Source organism: Rhyacophila brunnea, unplaced genomic scaffold (genome assembly GCF_057557595.1).
Source record: "Rhyacophila brunnea isolate RB1 unplaced genomic scaffold, BYU_Rbru_1.0 scaffold_6, whole genome shotgun sequence".
Classification (NCBI taxonomy): Eukaryota; Metazoa; Arthropoda; class Insecta; order Trichoptera; family Rhyacophilidae; genus Rhyacophila; species Rhyacophila brunnea.
In genome coordinates, this window is record NW_028233276.1 from 14,348,715 (window position 1) to 14,359,910 (window position 11,196).

An 11,196-nucleotide genomic window follows, 5' to 3' on the forward strand; every position below is an offset into this window, starting at 1 on the left:
AGATTTTTAATAAATTATAGATACATCTTTTATTATTTTCTAAAACAAATACATTGAAACAAAATACTATTTATTGGTTGCTAATGCGTCGATGACATTGAGCTACTTTACAAGCTGTTTGTTGGCGAATTTAAAAGCGGGCGAGTGCGATTGTGATGATGACACACAAAACTTTCCACTCGCTCAGAAGTCATAAGCTAACGACTATTTTGACAGGACGTAGTTCGTTTTTTTACCGGGCGGTTGCCACTATCACAGACGCAGATTGGCCCACACGAAGTGAGTAGCGTGTAAAGTAGCCCGGCTTTCAACTTTTCTCGATAGATTGTTTACAATCTGCTTGTTAGCTTGTTCGATGATGACACTGGGCGAGTTTACAAGCAGATTATAAATTCGCCAACAAGCAGCTTGTAAAGTTGCTCAATGTCATCGAGCCTTAAAGGAGTCCTAGCAACTAAATTGTTATATCCGTGTATGGCGTGAATATGTTGTTAAGTCTAAAAAGATCAGTTCTCAGGGCAGCTATTTGAATGTTTGGTTTTCTGAAGTAATCAGATTGTTTGGATGTTTTTAATTTTTAGTAAAATGTTTGTAAATTCTCAACAAACTCAAATTTAAAAACATTCCTGAATTACAACAGAAAACCAACCTTCCAAATAGCTGCCCTGAGAATTGATGTTTTTAGACTTATCAACATATTCACGCCATACACGGATAGAATTGCTATATAATATGAAATATCAAAATGACATTTCAGTTCTTTGATGAAAATTAGTAGCAGGACCGAACTTAGATTTACAGATGCCAATTTATTAATACTTTATATAAAATAATAAAATTTAATTTTTAGTGTAATATTTATTGTTTTATTTTACATGAAGACATGAATGTAAGTATATTATGGCAGGTTTTTGCTGATGTAGAAGTATCAACAGCCTCAATCAGTGTTTCCCAACTGCCAGTTCCAGTCAGCAATTAGTATTGTCGCCTATTTTAAAATGCATATTATGCCAAAAATTCCAAGCAAATCGTCATTCAACAAATTAAATATACAATATTATTATTCTTCTAATACCACTCTGGTGTTCAGACATAAAATAAAAACATTGTCTCAGTTTTGTATATAACCAGAATCATTTAAATTATTGTCCAGATTTTCGACTACATATTCACGTGAGAAGACCTCTTTGACCATGTCAGTGATAAAAACTAAACAGAGAAACCGAATGAATGTCAATCAAGTACTTTGGCTCTCTGAAATAACACTGAAGCTAGGATTATCAACTATTTTAACTAATGTGCAGCAGCAGATTTCGCACTATTATTAACAATAAATTTGTTTACAGATCGGTTTCTGTTGATTTCTGTTAGCAATAAAATTATCATGGTATATATTCACAATCAGACTGTTATATCTGTTATTTCCATAAGTTATAATACAAAATTTAAAAACTAATAAACAAAATACTATTATTGCTGTAGATGTCAAGGGAATCTAGTCACAAGTTTGGCAAAAATGAGTTAAGTGCACGAAATCATTTTAAAACCATCAAAGATGCCGTGGTCAATGGATTTAGGCGACAAACCTCTTGTAAACTGTACATTTTAAGATTCAGTGGTTAAGAGATATAACACAGATAACTCCTAAAATACCATTTTTTTTGAGTTATTCATTCAAAATAATAAAAAGATAACATTACAAAGTATATTATTCTATATTCTTAGTTTCACCGTTCTATTTTTAAAAATAAAAAATCTTTGTGCGCCAATTTCTCAGCCTATGATTGTGTAGACTGGCTCCCTTGACATCAATGGCAATAATATAAATAATAGAAACCCCAGAGATTTTCAAAAATTATATAATTTCTATAATACAGAATCTATATATTCAATAATTATGTACTGAATAAAAAATATTTCTCCTACTTTAACTGGTCTACAGGTGTGATAAGGTTGGAAAACATTGGTTTAAATTTAATAACAGCCACGGCAACATTATCCTTGACATTAATGAAAAGTTGGTCATGTCGATACAATGTAGAAAAACTCTTTAACAATGAATGATTCATCAACCATAATATTGTGATTGTTGCCACAATCAGACCTCACATAATGAAGGGATAAGTGGAAAGAGACATAAAGAATACAAAAACCAGGAATGGTACAGGTCCTAATGAAATTCCTAGAGAAATTTTGAAGCTATTGAAAGAAAATGGAAAACAGGTTTTGGTCAGATTATTTAATTCTATCCACGACCAAGGAGTCACAACATTAATTATCACAATACTTAAAAAACTAATACCAGAAAATGTAATGAATATTATATGATTAGTTTACGCCGGCTCGCACATCACAACTCGCCTCGTGTGCCTGACCGCCATAAATCAAAACTTCCGAGAACGGGCGGCCAGTGTTGCATGACACAACCTCGCACACCTATCTAGCGACAGTCGTGCGTTGCCTTCGAAACGTATTGATATTTCATGCAGTGATTGGCCAGCGGGTATAGGAATAACCAATTCGTAGGTGTTTCTTTGTGACTTCGACCCTCCGACTCGGAGCCCAAGAAGGATGCAACATGTCGATTGCAACAGCCAGATGTTTTTTTCAGACGAAACAGTTGCATTCGATCAATATGCGAAGCTCCATTTGGCAACATGTGATATGTTTTTAGGCGAGACAAGTTCTGATATGCGAGCTGGCTAATGAGTTATATACTGAATGTACAGGCGATCCTCGACTTTAATGGTTTACGCAAGGTTTAATTGAATTTTAAAAACTAACTAACACTATCTGCAAATTTATTGCAGTCTTAGTTCAATGAAAACAAAATTTTGTGTAAACTATTTATGTTGGATCGTAACAGCCTATCTCCACCCTTCGCCATTGGTAGAAGGTAGGTATTTAAAACAGACATTATAATTCATTTGTACTAATTTTTTTAAGATACACTCAAATAGTATTTATTTGGATACTTATCTTTTAAAAGTATGTTATTGGTTTATTTTTCAATCGACTAATAAATTCCTTGTGATCAGCATCTTTTTCGAAAAGGTGTACTCATTTCTAGCCATGGTTTTCCCACAGAGAATAATTTTCATTTAAATACACTAAATTAACAAGAAAAAATAGATAACACATAGGTTTTTTATGTCTGAATGCGGCCCTGTTTGGAAAAATCGCAAGATTGACTTGTAGCTAACTTAATAAGTAACCAGTGGTTCTTTTTTTGCTTAATTTTCCTACATTTACACTGTTATTTGTCATTTTTAGGTAGGCAGCTAAATAACAATAAAAATATTTAAGTAAACTGATTAAATCCGCCCCTGGTTACAGTTTAAGGTAGTTAAATTTTATTTAAAAACCAGTTCCGTGTAATAGTGTTGTAAGTTCAACGATCATCGTATAATATCAATTAATTTAATTTTTAATTACATATTATTATGTTAATATAATTGTATTGTAAAAATGAGTCTCCTAAGTGTTGATAGGATAAAAACAGACCATCCCAGTTTACAAAATCAAGTAATTGCAGCAATTATCGGTAGGTAATTCATTTTCAGTGATATTATTGTATTTATTGTAAAGTGATTCTTCTTTTTTACAAAATATACATGCAATAGAGAAGTGTGATGACAATTTTAAAGTAATGAAGGATATCTTTTTTTATATTTTTTCATTTAACATTTGCATGTGTATGTGGATTTAAAAAAAAACATAAACATCTCTTTCAAACTATTATAAAAGGTATCTTGTTTGATTAGGTGCCTGTTTTTAATTGGAACACTTTTGTTTACATTAAAACATCACCGAGTGACAACACATCACTATTAGTTATTCGTTTACAATCAAATATTAGAAGAAAATTTCCATAATGAATAAATTATGTTGTCTTTTTCGTTTATTCCAATGGGATTAAGTGATATCTCGGTGATAGGTACTTAATTAATAATTGATTCAATAAGATTTGGTATCGAATTCGTACAGGCAGAAGTCACTAACTCCAGTTTTGACGAAATTGAGATTTTAATGTCATTATATAGAAAGAGTAATGCTGCTTGACTGGCATAAGTCACGATTTAAGATTATTGAACATTTAAAAAAATAAAAGTAATGAATAACCCAAAAAATAAAGATTTTACAACCATTTTAAGAACACCTAAAACACAAAACATTGATTATCTCAGAACTGTGTATTTGGAGTTAGTGATTTCTGCCTGTACGCCCACGGTATATACTTACTTACTTTGCTCTGTCAGTATCTGAGCAAATTTAATGGTAAAGGGATGGTAAAGGATCATCCATTATGTCACATCCTTTGGGGAAAAGGGTCTGATACAATGTGATGATCTATGACGAAGGGCTTGGGATTGTAGACAATGTGATCATAATAAAACTACAATAGTATTTATTTATAAATATTAAAACTACAATAGTATATATTTGGACAATTAATGAAAATTTGGTAATGCATTCGTCGCCACTATTAAATATAATTTAAACACACGAATAATACAATTATACTAATAATATTTTAATTGATTGATAATGTCAATCTCGAACACTGTCATTTTGATAAATTTTGATATCCTTTAAAAAACCCACTTAGGGTTTTCAAAGTATTAATTATATTACAATTAATAATAAATGTACAAATTCAAAATATTGCTGGAACGAGTAAGAGAATGTATTCTGTCTCTATATACACACGTGTAGTATTTAAGCAAGGGCAAGCGGCCTATTTGAATAGTCTTGATAATGGTGTTACAACCGAAATAGCTATCGACAAACCTTTTTTAAAAACCTGTAGAATTTAATATTAATTATATTTTCATTTCTTGTAAAATGGAATTCTACCAAGTAAATGCTGACTCAATTAATACTTAATTAAGTAGTTTCTTAAAAGCATACCAACCAGAGGATAATTTTATATCTATTATTGAAATATAGTGCTATTCTTGAGTATTTCACAAATTATTGCACTGTCCGTTTTGACCCATTACGGGCCATAGGTTAGCAGGTAGCGCCCTGATTGCCAAAAATAGTTTCATGTAAGTTGTTCCAAATAGAAATCTACTATCAATAGTCAGTCTATTGACTACTTTAGTTGACTTCTTGAAATACAGCATACAAATGAAATCATTTGTAGCTAACTTAATCAGTGGACCAGTGGGTCAATTCTGTACACAAGACGGTAGTTTATCATATTTATGTATTGGAGCGGTTAATTGTAACAATAAGTTAACCGTCTAAACTGTCAAAAAGTGCTATGCTCTCGGCTGTGTTAACTTTTAGAGTGAGATAGACAGTTTTGACAGTTTAGACGGCTAACTTATTGTAACATTTATAATACCTCAATAGAAAATATGATAAAATACCATCGATAGCCACCTTGTGTATAGAATAGACCCACAGAGGTCCTTTTTTTACTTCAATTTCATATATTTAGTCTCCATCTCTATAGAAGAAGGTTTTTTTACACTGACATTATTGGTCTAGACGTAGCTTATTAAATTTAATTATTATTTTTTGAAAGTCAACCCCATTTATAAGTCTAGAACTCATTTACTCTGGGATACAAATACATAATTAGGTACATATAATATTGTTTGCTGTTGTTTCCAGTTAACTTAGGTACACTTTCGTTTGGTGCAGCAGTCGGCTGGCTGTCTCCAGTGCTTGTTCAGATCACAGGCGATGATTCTCCGCTGGGAGCCCCCATGACTCCCGGTCAAGTGGCCTTTGCGGGAGGGGTCTTCAGTCTCGGAGGTCTTGCAGGACTTCCTATTTTCACCCTCATCGCCAGTAAATATGGGAGGAAGGCGGCGGCCTACTGTATTGGTTTACCACTTGCTGTACGTATGGTCCATTCATATTAAGGTTTTTCTTGGAAATAATTCCCCAAAGGCATGACTTCACATATGCATAGTGCTAGTTCTCAGTAATGACATACCAAAAATCAACACTCGTAACTGCTGTGCTATGGTGAAAATATTATATTAATGTAACTTTTTATAATAGAAAATTACATGAGAAAAAGTCAACTGATAGTATGATACTGGTTTTAACATTATGTTTGTGTGTGTGTGTTTTTTTTAAATACGTGTGTAATCAATCGTACAAACATATATGTGTTGTTTGTGTAAAATGACACTGCTCTACTTAGGTCCAAAAAATATTTAATCCTGCCTTTTTTATTACTTTTCAGATAGGACTACTGTTTAAATTATGTGCGAGCTCAGTGGTGATGGTGCTGATGGGGCGGTTTATCTGCGGGATCGGTGGAGGAGGTGGTATGTCACTCCCCACCCTGTTGGTAGGAGAATGCTGCACCCCACACATCCGCGGTCTACTCGCTACCCTCGTGGTTGTCTTCTATTCGTTTGGCTTGATCACGTCATTCGTGCTTGGAGCGTATCTGCCATTTAGAATTTTCACCGGTGTACTTACGGTAATGCCGATTATTTTTTTAATTTGCTTTTGGTTTATTCCTGAGACACCGGCATACCTTCTCAAAATCGGAAAAGAAGAGGTTAGTTTTTTTTTGTTTTATATCGTCACCGTTCAAGTAAAAATCACTATTGACAGAAGTGCTAAATAATATTATACTATTGAATGAAGAGGAATTTTGTTTTGGGCCGGATTTAAAATACTATATCAGCTTTCAAGATCAAAACAAAATAAAATAAACTGTAATGTAACTGTTGAATTCACTGCCGTGAAGCTACTTAATCGGTGTTTGCCTTTTGTAATGTTGCAATAATCAATCCAGCTAGGTACTTTTCGGGAGGTGGGTTCAATAATTGTATTCACTTCTCAGATTGTAGATTATGATTATCATCACAAGCATTTATAGAGATTCATGACGTGGGGTGAAACTACAACACCATGAAATTGTTGATACAACCTACATGGCATTAGATTGCTAATTTGTATTATGTTTTCAGGAAGCCGCTAAAGCAATCGCTTGGTTTCAAAAAATTCCTGCTAATGGAGGAAGTGTTCGAGCTGAACTTATGAGGATATCAAGACAGCTGAGAGGAGCAGAACCTCTCAATATCGGTACATTAAATCTATAGTAAATAACTTTACTAAGTCAAATAAGTACATATATGTTACTAGATTTCAAAAACAGCCAAGTCCATAATAGATGAATAGGAGAAAAACAGCTTTTTGTTTTCTCAAATACACAGTCACAAGGGTGAAAGTTTATATTATTTCTAGTATAGAATATTTAAAATTAATAAATTCTACATTTTCATAATGCAGAAATGTTAGAAAGCAGTAGTTCTTCAGCAATTTACAAAAAAGTCAAAAATACCTAAAGGTGGACTTGGCTGATTTTGAAATGTAGCGACACAATTATACTTTAAGAAAGATGCCTTTCCAACTGAAGCCGTCAAAGCCCACACTGATACCGCACAACCAAATTTATTTATATGTTTATTTATTATCTATTTATCTATTTATTCAGAAAAAAGGATTGTAACCAAATAGTTAGACACTGATACCGCCTAAAGCATGACATCCTCAGAGGATCCGAGTCTTGGAGCCCTGAACCATCATCGGGCGGATTCATGGAGACATGCACAGGTTGATTATGAGAATGAGCAATTTCTAGCCCATAAGCAATTTATAGTCACCCTTTTTAGAACTTCACCAACAGAGTTAAATAGAATCATCTAGGCCTTAATATGTATAAAATCATGCATTTTTTTATACATTAATTCTAGAAGCCAGCCTAATAAAACCTAGTCATTATAGTTATATGATTCAACAATTAACATAGAAGCAGCTGTCATTGTAAAGCCACTAAATATCAAATGAATCTATAGTTATATAACTTAGAACAATCGTCAGCACAACATTTAAGATAAAATAATAATTAATAGACGTTTGAGTTTCGCACGCCGCTCAACGCTCCGCCGAACTCGTCCACCCTGGACGGGGCCTAATATTTAATGTTATAAATGTCGATATACATTATTTTTCTTGCATTGTTTCAGAATTTGAACCAACTAAAGAAGAATTGGCCACTGAATTGGAATGGATTCAGCTTAAAAAACCAGAATATGAACAAAAAATGCTATCAAAATATTCAGGACACACTTTATCTGATAGACCGGGATCATGGAAACTTCTATGTAAGTATTTTATGGCCATATAATTTATAGCCTGTCTTTATAATGGATTTTAAATTGATCAAATTGCTTGAAAATTGTTAATTCAGTCTGTTTCTTTCAAAGAACTAGCACGCGGATGTACAGTTCTGTCATTTTTGAGTAAATCAGATTTGATAGATTTAAATCGATTGAAACATGAATGTGAAATGGCCATATTATGTACATACTTATTCCAGTCATATTAGGTCAAAGTAACCCTATACCTTGCATATGCATAGTGCCCAGTAATAATATACCAAAAATCAACCTCATGCTGTGTTACAATCGCCATCTTGGAAAATTGTGCATGGTTTTATGTTTTCCAGTCATATCTTATTAGCGGATGGAAAAATTATCTTTATAAAAAAAAAAATCAGTGTGCGGCAAATCTTAGGTAGTCACTCCTAAAACATTCCCATACCTAAATAAATGCAGATATAGCTCTCATCACCTATTGCGCCTCATGACATGCCTCATTAAGACTGGGTGTGGTATTGAATGGGTTCTGTTATATTGCACTCTATCGTTTAAAAAACAAACTAGCTATCACTAATCCCCAGGGTGGGAAGGGGCATAGAAATAGACCATCATATTACAGCTCGAAACATATTCTGCCTATTGTAACATAATGGAAAAAACAACATATTTTTCCATGACAATTTAAAAAATGTTAAAAAATGACTAGTAGCTTTTTATTGTTCCTAATTTATTTATGAATAAAATATCAATGTAATTTTTAATAAAGTTTTCTTGACATTTAATTGTATATTAAATACTTATATAGTTTTAATGTTTTTTTTTAAATTCAAAAAACACATGTATAATATGAAGCGTCTAATTCCAAAAAGCGATAAGTCCACATTTGGTCAAAATCGAGAAAAAAATACGCACGTATTCTTTGTATAATTTTACACAATATGTATTGATCTATAAATTCCAAAACGCGACATAACCCTACGAAAAAAAATATTTTAAGTCTCGATTTATTACAAAAAGCGCCAAGTCCGTTTTTCATATTATTTAAAGCTTGGTTGATTTCGCGCGTGTTTAAGTCAACCAATAAGGGAACGTTCAATATTGAAAAGGGCGTCTCCCATGGTGTAGCATCTGGTAAACTAATGACAGTGCCACGGAAATATGTGCCTTATGCGGGATAATTAAAAGTACAAGTAGCGCTAAGTCCAATTTTATTTTGCCTATATTTATTTCATTTAAGAGTTTATCGGCTGAAACAAATTGCCATTTCGTTCTAATTTCGACATAGAATACAACGGAAAAAAAAATCTCACGTTAAAACAAATAATTGAAGCTAGAAACATAAAAACGTTGTTTCCCGAAAATATTGAATTGTGGACTTGTCGCTTTTTGTAATTAGACGCTTCATATATTCTTTTTAACACTACAATAGGCCTAGAGACCCAATGACAGTAGTGTATTTTGTAATAGAAGTGAAACAATCACAAACACCCAGGCTTTGAGAAAATCACATAAATATATTGTGTCCTTACAGGGATTACAGGGACAGGCCAGCGCCTTACGCACTGCACCATGAGAGCCACACCTGTATCAGTCATTTTTGATATTTTGACGCACTTAATTGAGTTTTCATTTATAAACTGATCTTTTATTATACTGGCATTATTTATTCATTTAAACCTCGGCAGAACGTCAGTTTTCCTTTATATTTGAACACTGCTGTCAGAGAGGGAATAAATTCATTATGAAAACTGTTTACTAACTTAATATTTTACGGTCGAGTGAAGTTTTTGAGACCTTTGATTATTAAATATGCAATTTTATGTGAGATCGGATGGACAGAATTTGTGATTATATACATACATCATTTTAAAAGGATCACTAATAAAGTCTCGACTTTAATTACAGTTACATCACCCGTGTCTCGGAAAGGATTACTACTGTGTTTTTTCCTCTTCGTATCTCTAGTCTCGATGGGATTGGACGTCTTAGATTCATATTCAACGTTGATCTTCGAGAAAGCGGAGACTGGTCTGTCCAGCGAAGTCTGCGCCATCATCTACGCTGTTATTCTTCTTGTGGGAACCACTTTAGGATCCCTGTTAGTGGACAAAATAGGAAGACGGGTAATTATTACGATTCCGATAAGAATGGCGATTGTTTATAGACAGACGGTGGTTTTTTTTTTAATTCACATAGATAAATCAAAATATTCAATTCTGTTGTTGAACAATTTAACAATGAGCAGATTGCGATTTTTTTTATTGAACGCAAATTACATTGGGCGAATTTAATTATTGTTAAAGATATTATTTTCAACTGATCTTACTTGAAGCCTATTTTGCATCATTATATCTCTCATGGCATCGCTCCAACTAGGTATGTCATATTTTCTGTCAAAACTATCTAACTTCACACTTATTTGGTATGTTTTTAATGTAAGGTACATACTAACTAAAGTGACTCAAAAGAACTGAAGGAAATGTGAATACGTGTATTAAATAAGGCTCTAAGTACCAAAAAGTAGTATTGCCTGTAGTTACAAAATACCGAGTCATTGCAGTAAAATTTCATGAAGCAGACCTTTTGAAAAATGTAGTTTTACAGTGTGAAGCAATCACGGCAGCTTCTATAATTTTAGGTATTAAGAACTCGCAAGTGTCAACACACCATCGTCAGCTATTTTATATTGAATGCTGTTGACCACTGCAGTGCTACATACACCATTATAAATAAAACACGCCAACGGACTTACAACGTCGACAGGTTTAATTATTTTGCTGTATTTTTTTGACTTGCTTGAGGCACTTAGACTATAGTTGAAGTTATTGGTGTTGGTATGTAGAACATTTTTCTATAAAAATGTCAGTTTTTATGGTTTTGGTACTTAGCGCCTTAATTAATACACGTATTCATGTATAGTCATATCCTTCAATTTTCTTCTTGAGGAAACTGTGTGTTGACAAGTGGGGGAAAGCATGTTTGTGGTGGGTGGTAATAAGGAAAGTTTTAACTCATAATTTGAGTTTTCAATCATGTATCTTTTCAATCGGATTGA